Source organism: Mesoplodon bidens (genome assembly GCF_964165515.1).
Source record: "Mesoplodon bidens genome assembly, chromosome: X".
NCBI lineage: Eukaryota > Metazoa > Chordata > Mammalia > Artiodactyla > Ziphiidae > Mesoplodon > Mesoplodon bidens.
The window spans coordinates 137,189,900-137,208,640 of NC_138163.1; positions in this window are offsets into that span (position 1 = coordinate 137,189,900).

Sequence of the window (18,741 nt, forward strand, 5' to 3'; positions counted from 1 at the left end):
CAAGCAAACGATTTCTAAGGGCTGGAGCTTCTCTGTGGTACTTTCCAGTGAGACATGAAAGCCCTTTAACTGGATTAAAAACAAAAACAAAACAGAAAGTTGATTGCCAATCAAGATAGCTCAGGGCCCTGAAACTCCTCTGCATTACACGCAGCAATGCAAATAAAAATTAAAAGAGAAGATTTATATATCGGTAGGATAAAGCCAGAGGTCTGCCAACGGGGCTCATGATTTCCCATGAGTTGGTCTCCACTGAAACAGCAAGACTTGCATTTTCCTTACCCATGAAGGAGGGGCACTGGAGCTAAGTGTACCTGCATGAAACTAAGGACTCAGGAAAGGAAGCTGAGAGAAGTGGTGGCTCTCTTATACTGCCTGATGGCTATGGCTTCAGTACTCAGATGCAGTGGACACACTTCCAACCAGGAGATAAAGTGACTGCCTCACTTAGCAATACAAGGATCATCCATGTTCCCAGGCTCACTGTGCACAGAGATTAACAACCACGATGGACCCCTGGACTAAAGACTCCTTCTCTAAATAAACTTGCAAATACAAGTTCACAAACATTCAGAGAATTATGAGACTACGGAAAACAGCCAATGAAACCAAAGGTTGTAAAATAAGTTTAATCCACTTGACAGTAAAAAAAAAAATAGAAATGTGATGATTTAAAAATAACTGTTTTGGATGCCCAAAAGGATAAATGGAAGGTGAATCTTATAAAAAAAATAAATTGGAAAAAAAAGCAAGATATGGAATAAAGGTGGACTTAAGAAAAGAAAGAGATAATTGGAAATATTGAAGATGAAAAGGACATTCTTGAAAATTTAAAAAGAAAAAAAAAACACTAAAGGAATAGGATAAATACTAGACTGGACAAATCCAAACAGAGAATTTGTAATGAGGAAAGTGGTGTGTACAAATTTACTCAGAGTCAGCACAGAGACAGAAGAAAAATATGAAAAAGGAGTTAAGCAATATGGGGAATAAACTGAAAAGCTGCTACATATACTGAATTAAAGTTCCAGAAGAATATAAACATTTAAAAAAGTAATAGCTGGTAACTTCACAGAAATTAGGAAACAGTATTCCAATCACGAGTGCAATCAAATATCAAGCAGGATCAATAAAAACCAACCAAATCCTTGGCAATCACAGTGAAACTGCACAATTTCAAGGATTCATATAAACTGATAGAATGAACCAAAAAGAAAGCACAGCTTACCTGAAATGAGTTGCAGTGCCAGCAGATTTCTCATTTACAAATTTATAATTTCTAGTTTATAAAAATTGTGCCAGAAGGTAATATAAGGGAAAATATACAACTGTCAGAAATCTCCTCTCAGGAATTGCTAGAAAAAGTAGGCAGAAAACAACAACAACAACAACAAAAAAAAAAAAAACAAGAAATCATTACGGACACAGAAGAGTTGAACAGCACTCTTGGCATCGTAACCTAACTGACATTTATGGAACCCTCCACCGGACAGTAGCAGAATACACATTCTTCTCAAGGGACAAGCGGAACATTTATCAAGACGGGTGATGTGTGTGGGAGGGCATGATAAAAATGTTTCCATAAAGTTAAAGGGACTGAAAATGTACACAGTATGTTTATTGATTAAAAAATTAAAAATCAATAGCAAAAGTGTCATTAGGTCCCATGTGTCGATTTTTGGTTTTATTTCCATTTCTCTAGGAGGGGGGTCAAAAAGGATCTGGCTGTGATGTATGTCAGAGCGTGTTCTGCCTATGCTTTCCTCTAAGAGTTTGATAGTGTCTGGCCTTCCACTTAGGTCTCTAATCCATTTTGAGTGTATTTTTGTGGGTGGTGTCAGGGAGTGTTCTAATTTCATTCTTTTACATGTATCTGTCCATTTTTCCAGCACCACTTATAGAAGAGGCTGTCTTTTCTCCATTGTATATTCTTGCCTCCTTCATCAAAGATAAAGTGACCAAAGGTGTGTGGGTTTATCTCTGGGCTTTCTATCCTGTTCCACTGATCTCTTTGTCTGTTTTTGTGCCACCACTATACTGTCTTGATGACTGTAGCTTTGTAATATAGTCTGAAGTCAGGGAGCCTGACTCCTCCAGAGGAAACCATAAACAAGATGAAAAGACAACCCTCAGAATGGGAGAAAATATTTGCAAATGAAGCAACTGACCAAGGGTTAATCTCCAAAATATACAAGCAGCTCATGCAGCTCAATATCAAAAGAACAAACAACCCAATCCAAAAATGGGCAGAAGACCTAAACAGACATTGCTCCAAAGAAGATATACAGATTGCCAACAAACACATGAAAGGATGCTCAACATCACTAATCATTAGAGAAATGCAAATCAAAACCACAATGAGGTAACACCTCACACTGGTCAGAATGGCCATCATCAAAAAATCTACAAGCCATAAATGCTGGAGAGGGTGTGGAGAAAAGGGAACCCTCTTGCACTGTGGGTGGGAATGTAAATTGATACAGTCACTATGGAGGTTCCTTAAAAAACTAAAAATAGAACTAGCATACAACCCAGCAATCCCACTACTGGGCATATACCCTGAGAAAAGCATAATTCAAAAAGAGTCAGTACCACAATGTTCATTGGAGCTCTGTTTACAATAGCCAGGACATGGAACCAACCTAAGTGCCCATCGACAGATGAGTGGATAAAGAAGATGTGGCACATATATACAATGGAATATTACTCAGTCATAAAAAGAAACGAAATTGAGTTATCTGTAGTGAGGTGGATGGCCTTAGAGTCTGTCATACAGAGTGAAGTAAGTCAGAAAGAGAAAAACAAATACTGTATGCTAACACATATATATGAATCTAAAAAAAGGAAAAAAAAAAGGTTCTGAAGAACCTAGGGGCAGGGCAGGAATAAAGACGCAGACATAGAGAATGGACCTGAGGACACGTGGAGGGGGAAGGGTAAGCTGGGACAAAGTGAGAGAGTGGCATGGACATATATACACTACCAAACGTAAAACAGATAGCTAGTGGGAAGCAGCCGTATATCACAGGGAGTTAGCTCGGTGCTTTGTGACCACCTAGAGGGGTGGGATAGGGAGGGTGGGAGGGAGACGCAAGAGGGAGGAGATATGGGGATCTATGTATACATATGGCTGATTCATTTTGTTATAAAGCAGAAATTAACACACCATTGTAAAGCATTTATACTCCAAGAAAGATGTTAAAAAAAAATCAATAGCAAGAGTGTCTAAGAAATTCCAATATGTTTGGAAATTCAACAACATGCTCCTAAGAACCCATGGGACAAAAAAAGAAATGACAACAGCAATTAGAAAACATTTAAAACTGAATGATAAAGAGAACGCAACACATCAAAATTTGTGGTAAAGTATGCTTATATGAAAATTTATAGATCTAAACACTCACACAAGAAGAAAGGTTTAAAATCAACAAACTGGGCTTCCCTGGTGGAGCAGTGGTTAAGAATCCACCTGGCAATGCAGGGGACAAGGGCTTGAACCCTGGTCCTGGAAGATCCCACATGCCATTGAGCAACTAAGCCCATGCGCCACACCTACTGAGCCTGTGCTCTAGAGCCTGCGAGCCACAACTACTGAGCCCATGTGCCACAACTACTGAAGCCCGCATGCCTGGAGTCCGTGCTCCGCAAGGACAAGCCACCGTAATGAGAAGCCCGCACACCGCGAACTCTCCACAACTAGAGAAAGCCCGTGTGCAGCAACAAAGACCCAATGAAGCCAAAACTAAATAAATAAAATAAATAAATTTAAAAAATAAATAAATAGAAATAAAATCAACAAACTGACCTTCTACTTAAGCTAGAAAAAGGATAGCAAATTATACTCAAATTAAGTTAAAATGAAGAAAAGGTAACTTTGGAACCATTGAAATAGAAAATAAATAAGAGCAAATACTAACCAAACTAAAATATGGCACATTGAAAAAGATCAATAGAATGCACAAACTTTATCCAACATGGGGGGTGGCATGGGGAGCAGGGGAGATGTGAAGGAGGGAGAATGAGGTAGACAGAGGGAGCAACCGCCAGTATTAATAAGGGACATTACTGAACTTATTACATGACGTTAAGGAGATGCTGTGAAAAATTTCAGGGCAATAAACTTAAACACCTAGATAAAATCGACATGAAAAAAATCTGCCAGAAAGAGACATAACAGAAACAAATATCAGAACAGCCCTGAAATTAAATTTGTAAAGAAAACCTCCCTCCAAACAAAATGTGATACCAAACAGATCTACTGATGAATTCTAAGAAACATGAAAGGAAGGAACAATATGAAACTTACAAACTCCTTCAGAAAATGGAGGAACAGAAGACACTAAACATATGATTTAATAAAGCCAGAATAAGCCCAATACCAAAACCAGATCAGAATAGTGCATGAAAAAAAAAAACACAACAGTCCTTAGCAAAATCAAATCCAGCAATAATCAGGAATAGAAGATAATATATTATGGCCAAGTGAGATCTTCCACAAATGCAAGGCTGGATTAGCCTTACAAAAACCAACCAACATCGGGACTTCCCTGGTGGTCCAATGGTAAAGCATCCACCTTCCAATGCAGGGGACGCAGGTTCAATCCGCAGTCGGGGAACTAAGATCCCACAGGCCTCGGGGCAACTAAGCCCGTGCGCCGCAACTACTGAGCCCGCGCGCCTCAACGAGAGAGCCTGCATGCCGCAAACTACAGAGCCCACGCACCCTGGAGCCTGCACACCACAACTAGAGAGAGAAAACCTGCACGCCACAACTAGAGAGAAGCCTGTGCCGCAATGAAAGATCCCACATGCCTCAACGAAGATCCTACATGCTGCAACTAAGACCTGATGCAGCCTAAAAAAAATAAGATAAATATTTTAAAAAACCAACCAATGTAACCTGTTGTATTAATAATTTAAAAGAGAAAATAAGGTAATTTGAGTAGACGGCTTTTGATAAGTTCGAGACCTAGATGTGATTATGGGAGTCTGATGGTGAAAGACCAAATACTTTCCACTAAAACTGTGCACCAAGACAAGGATCAAAAAAGAAAGAATATTCACTCTCATTTTCATTTGATATTATATTAGAGATCATAGTTAGTGCAGTAATACAATAAATTGTATTATTTAAGGTAAGAATATTAAGAAGGTAGAGGTAAGCTTCTATCACTGCAGAAACACGATTTTGTATGTAGAAAATGCTGAAGTATATAAAACAGTTATTCATCCTAATTAGTGAATTTAGTGTGGGTACAGAATCAAAGGTCGATATACAAAGGTTAGTTCTATTTTTATACAATAGCAACAAATGGAATTTTAAGTACCAAAATGCCATCCATGATAACATCGTAAAACACAGAAAAATAGGGATAAATTCAAAAGGGGAGCCAAGCCTCTACCCAAAAATAACAAAACATTGCTGAGAGGGAATTAAAGTGGATTTAGATAAATGAAAAGTTAAATCATGCTCATGGATTAGAAGACTCAACATCGTTAAGATGTCAGTTCTCTTCAGGTTACCTATAGGTGGAATGCAGTTCTAATTATATTTCCAGCAAGCTTTGCTGACAAGCAATTCTCAAAATTTATAAAAAGTTGCCAAGGATCCAGAATAGCCAAAATAACTTTGAGAAACAAACCTGGAGGACCCACATTACTTGCTTTCGATAGTTATTCTGAAGCCAGAGTAGTCAAGGCTGAGACCAGGTCTGCATGGCGGTAGGGAAAGGACACACAAGTGGATCAAGGGAATAAAAGTGGGTGTCCGGAAAGGGACACACACACACTGCACATACTGTGAAACGAAACCAGGCCAAAATATCACTAATTTTATGGAGGAAGGGAGAGATTTTTCAAAATACAATAATGGGGGCCAAGAGGGAGTCAGCTGATAATCAGAGTCTCCTTCTTCCACTGAATACAGCTAAAGCCTCTGGACAAAATCCCCCCAACGATGACCTGAGCTAAGAAGTGAAAAACAGGCATGTGAGGGACTAAAATAAAAGCTTGAATAAGTTCCTATAACAGGACTGAGTTTCCCATTTTTTCCTTCTTGGTTTCCTGGCTTAGACCGGAAGGCTGACGGGTCCGGAACCGAGCAGTGAGCACGGACAACGTTAACTGCAGGACGGAGCCCGTGTGTCCAGCCGAAGACCCAGAGGAAGGGGCTCCTGTGTGCCGAGAGTGAGGACGGAGGGGACACACGCGCCTCTGCGCTCTGGATTTTCCCCTCTCTCTCCTGCCCGACCCACACTGGACAGCTGCACTGCTGTGGCGGCAGCTCCCGGGGCAGACAGCTCAGATCCATCCCAAAGGGAGACCCAGCCCATCTCTTTTCTCCAGAGAAAGAAGGAAAAGAAACTCCTGTGGCCTGTGGAGTGTTGACGAACCCCAGTTACCACTTCCTCTCTTTTATCTCTCTGTGTTTCACCCCAAAAGCGGCCCCAAGTCACACAAAACCTCACCTAACGGGCTGGGGGGCAGGTAGGCTAAAACTCTGATAAAAACCTGTCTTTGTTTCTGGCCAGAGGAATCAGGTACAGGGGTGTCTGGGAGCCACAAAGTGCGCGGTATGCTTGGCAGACAACGAAATGAAAATACAGGATTCCTAGTAAAGTTAAAATTTGAGATAAGCAATACGTCTTTGATGTAAGTATGTTGCGTGTTCTATATTAAAACATTATTCGCTGTGTATCTGAACTGGGCATCCTGTATTTTCCCTGGTGACCCAATACGGGGCTAATTCCACAGAGAGGAGAGCTGGGAAAGGCATCCTCTGTTCTGTGTATGAGCGAACTGAAGTCTCAGTCTTATCTTACTCCTGAACTGTGCATGCACGGAGCAGACCCAACCAGAGCAAAGGCTCTGGGACCTTAACCAGGATATCAACCCCTTCTGGAAACCCAGACGACCCTCTAAGGGACGCATGCGTCAGGCAGACTCAGAGTGCCCAGCACAGGCTCTGAAACTTGATCTGGGTTGGGATTGCCACCCACAGAAAGTAGCAGACGAGGTAGGGTTTGAACTGAACCAATTAATTGTAGGCCAATTAAAAAAATAATAAATTCCCCAAACTGGTTATGAAACAACTGGACATCTACATGGAAAACCAGTAAATCTGAACGCATCAGACACCAAAACGTAAAATCTGATGTTATGAAAAACTTCTGGAATAAAACAAAAGCATGTTGTGTGATGCCAGGTGGCCAAAGACTTCTCAGACAGGACACAGAATGCATTCATCATACAGGAAAAGGTAATAAATTAGGCTTTTCAAAATTAAAAAAACAAAAAACAAACTTCTAGTCATCAAAAGATACCTTTAAGAAAAGGAAAAATGAAGACACCAAATAGAAAATAATCGCAATACATACATGTGGTCCATCCTTGCCTTACAATACTATATAAAAATATCCATTTATCTTAAGAAAAAGGAAAGGAATTAAGGGCTTGGTCAGACACTCCACATAGAAAGATACTGACATGGCCAAGAGAAAGTCCTTACCATCCTTATTCATTAGAGAAGGGCAAGTTTAAATCCCAGAGAGAGACCACTCAACACTCCCCGGCATGACTGAAACGCCCCAATGCAGCCGAGACTGTGGAGCGACCAGAACTCTCATACTGTTGACGGGGTGTGTAGGGTGTGCTACTCACAAAAACAGTTTGGCAGTTTCTCACAGTTAGACATACACCATGATCCGGCAATTTCCATTCCTGAGTACTTACCCAAGAGAAATAAAAATGTATGTCCGCACAAAGACTTGCTCATGCAAGCTTTATTCATCAGAGCCCAATGCTGGAGAGCATCTAAGGTCCAGCCACAGGAGGAGAGACCAACAGACTGTCTATTTATGCAAGGAACGCCCTCAGCAGTACAAGGAATGAGCTATTTATACATACCCTCCCATGCACGCATCTCGAGAACACCACCCTCCAGTGAAAGAAGCCGAACGCCAAAGAGAACACTCTGTAAAATTACGTTTATAGGATGTTTTAGAACAGGCGAAGCTAATCCACAGTGAAAGAACTGAGAACGGTAGGCTCGGGGGGAGGGTTGGGTGGGGTGGGAAGAGACCAACTGGGCAGGTGCACGAGGGAACTTTCTGGGGTGGTGGAACGTTCTGTGTCTCGATAGGGGTGTGTTTTGCACAGGTGTATGTGCTTTACACTATTCCTCAGACTAGCACTATGTAAACATTTTTTAAAACCTCTTAAAGATGTTGAAAATTTGACATTATTTCCTTTTATTTTGCACAGGGGAAGACACCACAAATGAGGTAAAAATCAAGACACAGACAAGAACACAGCTTATGCAACTTCAACTTACTGACATGGATGGTATCAGGATATGTATTTTTTTAAGCAACAAATTCGTCATTTTAAAAATCCTCAAGACATTTAAAAGTGGGCCAATTATCTGGAATGCAGTTTTTGAAGAGCAAACCCAAATGGACAATGTCCCGAAAAGAGCTTGACCTCACTGTGAGTCAAAGAACTACAGAATCTCACGAAGGCAGGCACGTCCATCCCAAATGAGTAGAATATCACCGTGTGTTCAGGGGAACATCAGAGTTGGTGTGATTCCTTTGGTGGGCAATTGGCAACACTGAGCTAAGTCAGTCATGCGCTGGATCCTACCAGCTGGACCACCTGGGAAATCCACCTCCCCGTGTATACGCTGGAGCACAAGCTCCCAACCCTGTCTGCAAGCCAGAATCACTGCTCTACAATGTGCTCTACCAAACGTTCTTGGGCCTTATTCCTGGCCCATCAAATACAAGTGCTTCTCTGGAGGAAGAGTTTATCTCAGTCCCAGGTGCCTGTTAGACTCTCCCGAAGAGTTCTTCACAAAGGGCAAAAGCTGGTCATGCTTCACCCACTGAATCTGATTATGCTGGTCAGCAGAGCTCTGGTCAAGGAACCTCAGCTACCCAGTATGTTCTCCTGGGGAACTCTTGAAAATCTTGACACCCAGATTGCAACCCAAAAATCTCGGATTTGGGCTCCATATACTGTACAAGCAAACTACAGCATCGTGTGTAATAGGGGAAAAAACTGAGAGCAACTTAGATGTTCGCTGATAGGATAATGCCTAAGTATATTATAGTGGACATATAATAAAATCTATCCTGCACTGAAAATGAATGAATTTATACCCTCACCTAACAGCATGACTGAAACTCAAACACACAATTTGGGGAAAAAAGCAAGTACAAAACAATATAGACACTGGGATGCCATTTCCATAACTTAAGCATATTGAACCATACTATGTATTGCTTACAGATGCACACGTACAATAAAAGTGTAATAGCTCACACGAGGATAATAAAAACCAAGTAAGGGTTAGGTGTTATGTGTGGGAAGGGAAGGAGAGAAAGGGGATGGAAGCGATGTGGTCAATGATTCTGTCTGTATAATACTTTAAAAATGTCCACAGCAAACAAGGCAAAATAGTAAAACTAAGTGCAAGCTGCAAAACTGTTCATTATAACACTCTTTATACTTTTGTGTGTGTTAAAAAATTTTATTATCAGAAAGCATTTATAATAAACACTACTAAAAACAGAACCAACAAGAAAGCAGCAGAACCAACAAGAAAGCAGAACATACATACCCAGGTGTAACACCAAAGTTGTGTAACCCTTCCTTCTTAAAATTTCTCCCCTTTTCCACTTTTCCTACTTGTTATTAACACAATAAGCTTCACAAAGGTGAAAACACACACACTTTTAAACTCTACTGTGTTTACAATATGGTTTATTCATCCGTAGAGAAAAATGCACATAATAGGATCTAATTTCACTGCAGAACGGAATTACTTCTAGCTCAGTGTTGGAATCTGGTCAATTCGTGATTGCTTCCAGACCCTAACACCCAAGCATGATGAAGTGTGAACTCAGGATACCTTTTAGTATAATAAGTACCACGATCCTGGCTATTTCCAAGGAAAAGTCTCTCGAAGCAGATTCTCAGCTTACTAATAGGTTTAGAAAGGATCAGTCTTTGCCATAAAAAGCAACTTTTCTCTTCGGCTCAACAGCACTGTTTAAATAATTTACAAAAACCTTGCCTTGCTTTCTTTTCTCTGTTGGAAATGTCACTTTGTAGCTGTCAGACTCCTTCTTACATCAGAACCAAGAAATCCAGGGAGGTGGAGAAAGAGGTCTGGCACTGAAAATGTTTCAAAGCGGCTGCTCCTTTCCATAGCAGTTACTTTACACTGGGGACGTCATGCACATCTGCATCACCCATGTCCCTCTGGAGTCCAAGATCGCCCACAGTCACCACAGTGGAACGACCGAGTTGAAATGAACTGCCCAGGGCATGATGCGCCATCCGTTTCTTTCTGCAGTGACAGGGGTGCAGCCTCCAGGTCCACGCATTCTCTCCACGCACATCCCAGTTCCTACGGAGCACGACTCAGGGATTCAAATATTCCTGCTGCAGCAGGGACTCCTCGGAGGGGAAAGAAACTTTACGTCTAAAGTTGCATCCTGTACAACTACAGACTAGCACTATGTAAATCATAGTATAGCACCCTATACGCTACACGCATGAGACTACTTATTTTATTAAATTCCCAACTGGTACGAAATCGCTTCCTTACACTCGTCTTACGCAAGAGGAACATGAGGTTGGGGGTGCAGATGTTCTAGCCCTTGCAGCACAGCTTGTGTGTGGTGAGCCCTATGCTCACAGAGCCTGTGCTCCTCCAGTTCACGCTTCAGCCCCAGTGCTGCTTCTCCAGGGTCTGTGTCTCTGCCCACCCCCAGCCTCTCCTTACCCCCCCACAGTCCGTGCTTTCACTCTGCCACCTGCTCCCTGCACTGCCCGTCTCACACCTGCCCGCTTGATCCCGCTGCCTCTACCTCGGGAGCACGCTGGAAGCTCCCTTGACCCTGCTCAGTTTCCTCTCCTGTGTCCTATGCTTTTGCACCAGTCCTGCCTTGGTGGGAGGATTCCTGGATATACAGAGAAGTTGGGGAGGTTCTAGGAATAGAGAGAGTTCTCCCGTATCCCTCAGCCGGTTTCCCTCACGTTATCTCACGTGACCACGGGACGTTTGTCACAGCTAAGAACTCAGCTACTATTAGCTACACTCCAGACTGTATGTGGATTTCCTAGTTGCTCCATTAAGGTCCTCTTCTTGTTCCAGGTTCCATTTCGTCATCGTGTCTCATCCGCCTCCTCCGACATGGGGCAGTGTTTTGTCTTTCCTTGTTTTTCATGACCTTGACGACACTGAACAGTTCTGCTCAGGTACTTGTGGAATGTCCGTCCATCCGGGTTTGCCAGACGCTGCTGTCAGCATGACCGTGGGGTTAGGGGTTTGGGGGACGAATACACACAGGGGAAGCACCCTTCTCACCACGGCGCACTGGGCGCGTGATAAGGGTACGGTGCAAAGACCCTTGAAGCCATCGTGTACTAACAGGGAACGCCTGCTTCTCAAAGAGTCTGTGAAGCTTCTGGAAACTCTCGTTTTCATAATGTCTTGTCGAGCACAGCATTCTCGGCTGCATCCAGATCACGTGATGTCACACGTTTCCAACAAGACCAGTGAGAAGTGACCTACTGGGCAAACAAATGAAGAAACAGACCAGCAGGTGGGCGACGATGACTTTGGAAAATGCCCCCTTGCTCCGTTGGCTGTGAGACCAGCGCTGCCACCGTGATTCTGTTCTTCTAGCATCTGTTATAAACAGCTGCACCCCTCGGCAAACAGTGCCACCTCCCGTGCACAAATACATCTTCCCGGGCACTTGTGGCTCTGTGTGTGGCCCAACTCAGCCTGGGATCTGGGCCTGCAAAAACAGAATAATTCTTCCACTTTGAGAGGGAATGAGTCCTTGTGAAACTTTAGCTTGGTTGAAAGGACACACACAAGGCACACATTTCCTGTCTACAAAATTCATCCAACAGATACCACGGGGGTGGCGTTCTGAAGTGTATTAATGCTGGTGGACGGAGTTTGAGATTTTTACAAAGTAGAGATAGATGCAAATATCTCCTTCCTTTCTTTTTATCCGCTCGAGTCTTCTCTCCCTCACAAACTAAACTTTAACTCCACATCAGTCGTTCTCACCCCTCCTGACTGCCCCCCAGCTCCCCAGGGCCCCGGCCAGCGGGATGTCTGGCAGATGTTTCTGGAGCCAGTTTTGATCATCACAGGTGAGGGGCGGGGAGCGGTACTGGCGCCTGGTGGGTGGAGCCCAGGGGTGCCACTCACCATCCCGCAGGGCACAGGGCACCCCACGATGAAGACCCATCGGCCCCAAAGGTCAGTAGTGCCAAGGCTGGGAACGCCCGCAGTGGGCGTGCTGATTCTCCACATTCTCATGTATCCATCCCAGCGCCGCTGGGGCGCAACACCTCCCTCTCTTCTCCCCTCTCCTTAGCGTCGCGGTTTGAGCACTGGCTCCCTCAGCTGCGACCTGCCTCGGCCGCACTGGGGCTTGTGACCCTGCGGAGACCTCACGGTTCCTGTGGGCCCTGCTCCTGGGTCTCCCCGAGACCCTGGATGCCTTTATGCTCTCTGCTGGTCCAGCCCCAGTCCTCCCTGCCCGAGCACAGGACTAGGAGGGCCCCAGCGGAGAGTGCCAGCCTCAGCTACACACTGTTCGTAGGTTACGGTACTTTGCGTTCTCGCACGAGATGCCCCCCCTAAAATTACCCTTGAAGCCATTAGACTCACTTCGGCTTGAGCACCGTGTCTTTCCCGTAAATCAGTATGTCCCAACCTGAGTCCCCCCCACCCCCAACTCTGTCACGTGACTTCACTTCTGTAAACGACACTGATTTCCCAGGCATCCAGGCTCAGACCTTCACTCCTCCACTGGCTCTGTGCTCAGTCATTCCAGTCTATGACATCAGTCATCCTCGCCCGGATACAAAACTCACGACTTCCTTCTCGGAAATGCCTTCCCCAGGCATCTCTTTCTCGCCACCTCATCGGAGAATATCACGTTTCTCGCTCACAATGTCTCTGTCTTTAGTTCATCAACCTCCTTACTAGGCTGTCATTCCTAATCACCTCGTCTCCAGTGGTGGATAATTTTCCTCGCTGTCCCTGGTTCATGTCCCAGCCTCCACCTGTCCCTCCCTCATCTCACTCCCTTCTGTGTCACCCATCGGTCCCGCCAATTTGAAAAAGAAAATGAGAACTTTTCACTTGGGAGCATGTTTAGATTCACAGAAAAGCTGCAAAGAGAGTACAAACAGTTACCCTTCACCAGTCATCCAGTTTCCCCTCCAGTTCAAGTTTTCCATCCTGTAAGCGTACCCGTTAAGGAACGCTAAGGGACCCACATCGGTGCACTGCTATTAACTAAACTAGATTTTCTTTGAGTTTTAGGAGTTTTCCCACTGAAGTTCCTTTTCTGTTCCAGGATCCAGTCCTGGACACACCACTGCCTTTGCTGATGGCGCCTGAGTCCACTCGGGATGGGAACTTTCCTCAGACTTCCCTTGTTTTGGATCACCTTGACCGATGTGAGAAGCACGGGTCAGATATTTAGCACAACCCATTCAATTTGGGTTTTACTAGTTGTTGTTGTGACGATGAGACTGGGGTTATGGGTTTTGGAAAAGAAGACCCGAGAGGTGCGGCGCCCTTGTCATGACACCAAATCAGGGGTGCACGCTGTGCCCACGGCATCTCTGGGTAAGAGAGTGTTTGCCCAGCTTTCCACTACAGTTACCCTCTTCCCTTTTCCATGTGCTCTTTTGGAAGCAATCTGTCAAGTCCAGCCACACTCAAAGACTCAGTGATGACAGCTCTCCAGTCTATGCTTGCAAACTTATTTCTAATTTTTTTTATCCCACCCAGCACACATTTATCGTTTCTCCAATTCAAATTCTCCATGAAGGCCTGAAAGCTACTTTGTACCTGGGGCATTCTTTGACTTCCCCTGTGATGGAATTTTCTTATCAAGTTCCCACGTGATGGTTCATTTTATGTGTCACCTTCCTTGACTGGCCAAGGGGTGCCCTCAACTACACATTATCTGGGTGTGTCTGTGACGGTGTTTCTGGATGAGATGGGCATTTGAACGGGTGGATTCAGTAAAGCAGACAGCTGTTCCCAGTGTGGGTGGTGGCATCACCTGATAGGTTGAGGGCCTGAAAACAACAAAAGGCAGAGGAAGGAGGGATTCACACACACACACACACACACCCGCCTTTTTTTTTTTTTTTTTTGGTCTCACTGCCTGAATTGGGACGTCTTATCACATCTTCTCCCGCCTGGGATTCACACCATCAGCGGCCCTGGTCCTCAGGCCCTTGGACTGAGACTGAATTATACTACTTGCTTTCCTGGGTCTCCAGTTCACAGAGGGAAGATGGTGGGACTTCTCAGCCTCCATGATCACATGAGCTAATGCCTCATAATAAGTCTCAACACACACACATATACATGGCTTCTATTGGTTCTGCTGCTCTGGAGAATCCTGACGAACACAACATAGAAACTAAGTGCAGAGCTGCACTCAGCATATTTTGAGGATGCTTCCTTTCCTCCATCCCCCACACACCTCTGCTGTGTTTTGCTGCCTTCCATTTCACTTCAGAGTTTTGTGTTTCTCTGATTATCCCCTGCCTCTGCTCCAGGATTCCTTGCTTTCCTGCAACAGAAGTCCTGTCTCGTGCAAAACCGTGTCCATCAGAAACATTCAAAAGATACTTTGCCGAGGGAAATGAATGAGCCATTCAGTGACAGCGTGCGTTTATATCCTCGCTCACAAGATCATATTTCTTGCACCGAAGCACCACTAATGCGGGTTTAATTAAGACAGTGTTGAAATATTTTTTATTGCAAAGCATGGAAGCATGCAAGGGCTCCCAAATGCAGCCCAGTTTTACACAGGAGGCAGAGGCACAATATATTTTTTAAAATATATGTTTTGCTGTTAAAAAAATTAATTCCAGGAAAATGAAAGCCTAGGTAAGCGTAGCAGAACAGAGCAATTTGGAGGCACCAATATGGGTTGAGTGAACCCCAGGGGCACAATGGCATGAACTCAGAGATGCACCCTGCAGAACCAGGCTCGGCTCTGAACCTTCCAGAAAGGCTTCCCTTGGTACTCTCGTTGGAAACCAATCTCTCCTTCCTTTGAAACCTGAAAAAATCTTTCCTCACGCTCCTTTCCACCGTCTTTATTCACTTACACTGTTACTTTGCGTTGCATGTACGCAGAATGATTATTTTTGCCTGTTGTTTCTAGAAATGGCTCTCCTTGGGGTAAACCTCCCTCTCCATGTGCTTTTTCTCCCTGGGCACAAACGATACCCACAGAAGATGACTCTATGTCAACAGATTCTGTGAGTTCTGACAGTCACACGTCTTCACTTTGCTTCCCTCAGCGTGAGGCGCTGATCTTGAATGTTTAGGAGGAAAGACCAGCAGCTGCTCCTCTTCTATGAAAAGAGACCTGAGAAACTCACATGGGCCTTTTGTTTAAGCAAAGTGAGCTACTTTTTCCAAGTAAAACCCATACAGCAGGGGTCCCCAGCCTCCTGCTGCCTTGGGACTTGTTCAGTAGAAACCTGCACGCCAGGAGACTCCCTTCCCCAGCTTTCCACCGGTGCATTTATTCCAAGAGCTCTGTTCATCTTTAAAACTACCAAAAATATTTCCAATTCGGCTTCTCATAAGCAAACACAGAAAGACTTAGTGATGAGAGCTATCCACTCTATGCTTGCAAACTTATTTCTAATTTTTTTATCCCACCCAGAACACATTTATAGAAATATACCAATATAGAAATATAGAAAATATACCAACACTACTTTGATCACGTTCAAATTATGGGTTTTTTTTTTGAGATGTTTGTCACATTCCTTTTTAAAAAAATTTGTATTGGAGTATAGTTGATTTACAATGTTGTGTTAGTTTCAGGTGTACAACAAAGTGACTCAGTTAGATGTATACATGTATCTATTCTTTTTTAGATCCTTTTCCCATATAGGCCATTACAGAGTACTGAGTAGAGCTCCCTGTGCTATACAGCAGGTCCTTATTAGTTATCTATTTTACATATAGTGGTGTGTATCTGTCAATCCCAATCTGCTCAGCCACAAAAGAGAAGGAAATAATGCCATTTGCAGCAACACGGATGGACCTAGACACTGTCACACTGAGTGAAGTAAGTCAGACAGAGAAAGAAATATCATATGATATTGCTTACATATGGAACCTAAAAAAAAAAAAGGGTACAAATGAACTTACCTACAAAACAGAAATAGAGTTACAGATGCAAAAAACAGACTTATGGTTACCAGGGGGGTGACAGGGAGGGGAAGGGATACATTAGAAGATTGGGATCGAGAGATACACACGACTGTATATAAAACAAATTATATATAGTAAAACAAATTATGTTTTCTTCACAGCCTGAACTAGATACCGGGCTCTCCGGAGGTATCAACCTAGTGTATTTTTACTCCAAACAAGATCATTCACGCTTAATGATTAAATAACTGACTTCATGATTTAAAAGACCACACCTGTTAACTGCTGAGTCTATTTGGAGTGACTGTTCCACTTTTTACCTCATGCTTTTCTGGGCTTCATCTACTCTGCATTGTTAACATGTATGTGTCCACTAAATAGTTCTGGAAAATACAGACATGGCTCAAATAAGACCGCCGCCCTTGCCTAAGTAACACTGTTGGCTTTGGGAGAACGATTCTGTCCTGCTCAGACCATGCAATGAGGCCGTGTCTCGGGAGCTGTCCCTCAGCCTGCTGTCAGATGCAGGAGACCCACACTCGTCACTCTCATGACTCATGACTCTGAGCTGACCCAGTGTGACGGCACATGTATGAACGCCTCGTCACAACCCATCCATCAGCAGGAACAGCTCAGGGCAGAGCGCTCTGAGTTTAATTATTGTTGAAACTGTGCGTTTCTCACGTTCAGCTATCTATGAACAGTCAAATAAAGAAATGAGACAAAAATTCAGATCATTCAAAAATCCCTAATCTTGGGCTTCCCTGGTGGCGCAGTGGTTGAGAGTCCGCCTGCCGATGCAGGGGACGCGGGTTCGTGCCCCGGTCCGGGAGGATCCCACATGCCGCGGAGCGGCTGGGCCCGTGAGCCATGGCCGCTGAGCCTGCGTGTCCGGAGCCTGTGCTACGCAACGGGAGAGGCCACAGCGGTGAGAAGCCCGCGTACCGCAAAAAAAAAAAAAAAAAAAAAAAAAAAAAATCCCTAATCTTTATCAGTTATCTGAGTATGTAAGGGAAGGACCTGAAGACTAAAAAACAGGGCTTAATCTTTTAAATGGGCAGAGATAAGGGGTAACTTCCAGGGTTAAAATACAATTAATGTCTTTGTGGTTAAGATGTTAACATTTAATCTAAATATCTTAAACACAATGAAACAAAGACAGGATAAAAGACAGAAGAAACACTGTATATAACCCGAATAAGAATCATAGGACAGAAACGTATTAATGAATGAATGAAGATTTACACACACAAAACGTTCTCGAGGTCACTGAAATGATCAAAATCAAATACTGAATTTTCAGCAATGGATTCATTTCAGAGATACATATATTAGTAGTAGTACGTGACTAAGTCTCTAAACCACTGAAGGATCTTTCCAATGTGTTTTACTTTAAAAGTAGAATCCAATATGTGAGAAACACACAGAGTCTAAATCTCTTCAGAAATGAGTAGATCAGTTTTCCATTTGCCCTCTGAACACATTTTGCCCACCATGTTCATGTGCGCATTTCACGTGCTTTCAGTAAAGAACCAAGGCAGAGAAGCAGACTTATTGAGCGCTGGCCGGCGGGGAGGTGCTCCTTAGATGCTTCTTGACGACACGCTTCAGCTCCCCAACAGGTATCTACTTAACAAAAGAGCGAACGTTTTTACTGTCTACGCCAACATGAAATGATTTGAAAGCTAAGAAAGACATGAAGACATCAGCCTGGTAATCCTCCCATATTGGACACGTTCTTGGAATTTTTCAACAGCGCTATTTCTCGGCCACGCTGAAAGGAAAAGGACTGGTGGCAAATCACCTTTTCTCAAAGGGAAGAGGCTGTGTTTATGTACGCTCTCCCACACGAGGAGACCTGAGATGCAGCCGTGTTCAGGACAGCGAGAGATGCTATTTCCATTCCCTAATGGCTTGCTATGTCCATGAATTCCACTCTTTATTAAGTCTCTAGGTTTACATGCTCATATTGGACCTAGAAAGGGTAGGGCTGATAACTGGACTGGTGCTGTGTGGGGAGCTGGACTCCCTTGCAGGCTGCACAAACAGCACTGCCGGACACGAATGCTCACAGTGGACTAGTGAGTGACCTTAAAATTCCACAGCCAGTAAGGAGTATGAATTTTGCTGAGGCATCGATTCAAAATTTGGGCAAATCTGGCCTGCAGATTCCTGGTGATGCTGGCAAAACTCCAGGTTTCCTTCCTCAGGTTGGCATGGCCTTTGTTTGTTTTGGTTCTCTACTCGTCATTGTAAAAGCTGTTTTTCTTCTGGAGCATCTTTATTTAAGCTGTCTTTGCTGTCAGCATCCTGACACAGACACTGACAGTATCTTCGCCAAATTTGTGGGTTAAAGTATGCCTTCTAGTGTTGTTCGTTAATTTGGAAGTTTGCAAAGATCTCAGAATATATCCTTTGCAGAAACCAAGGCTCTTATTATAATACCATGTATTTGCATGGCTCTGTTCGTTTACAAAGAACTGCCACTTAAATTATCTTTC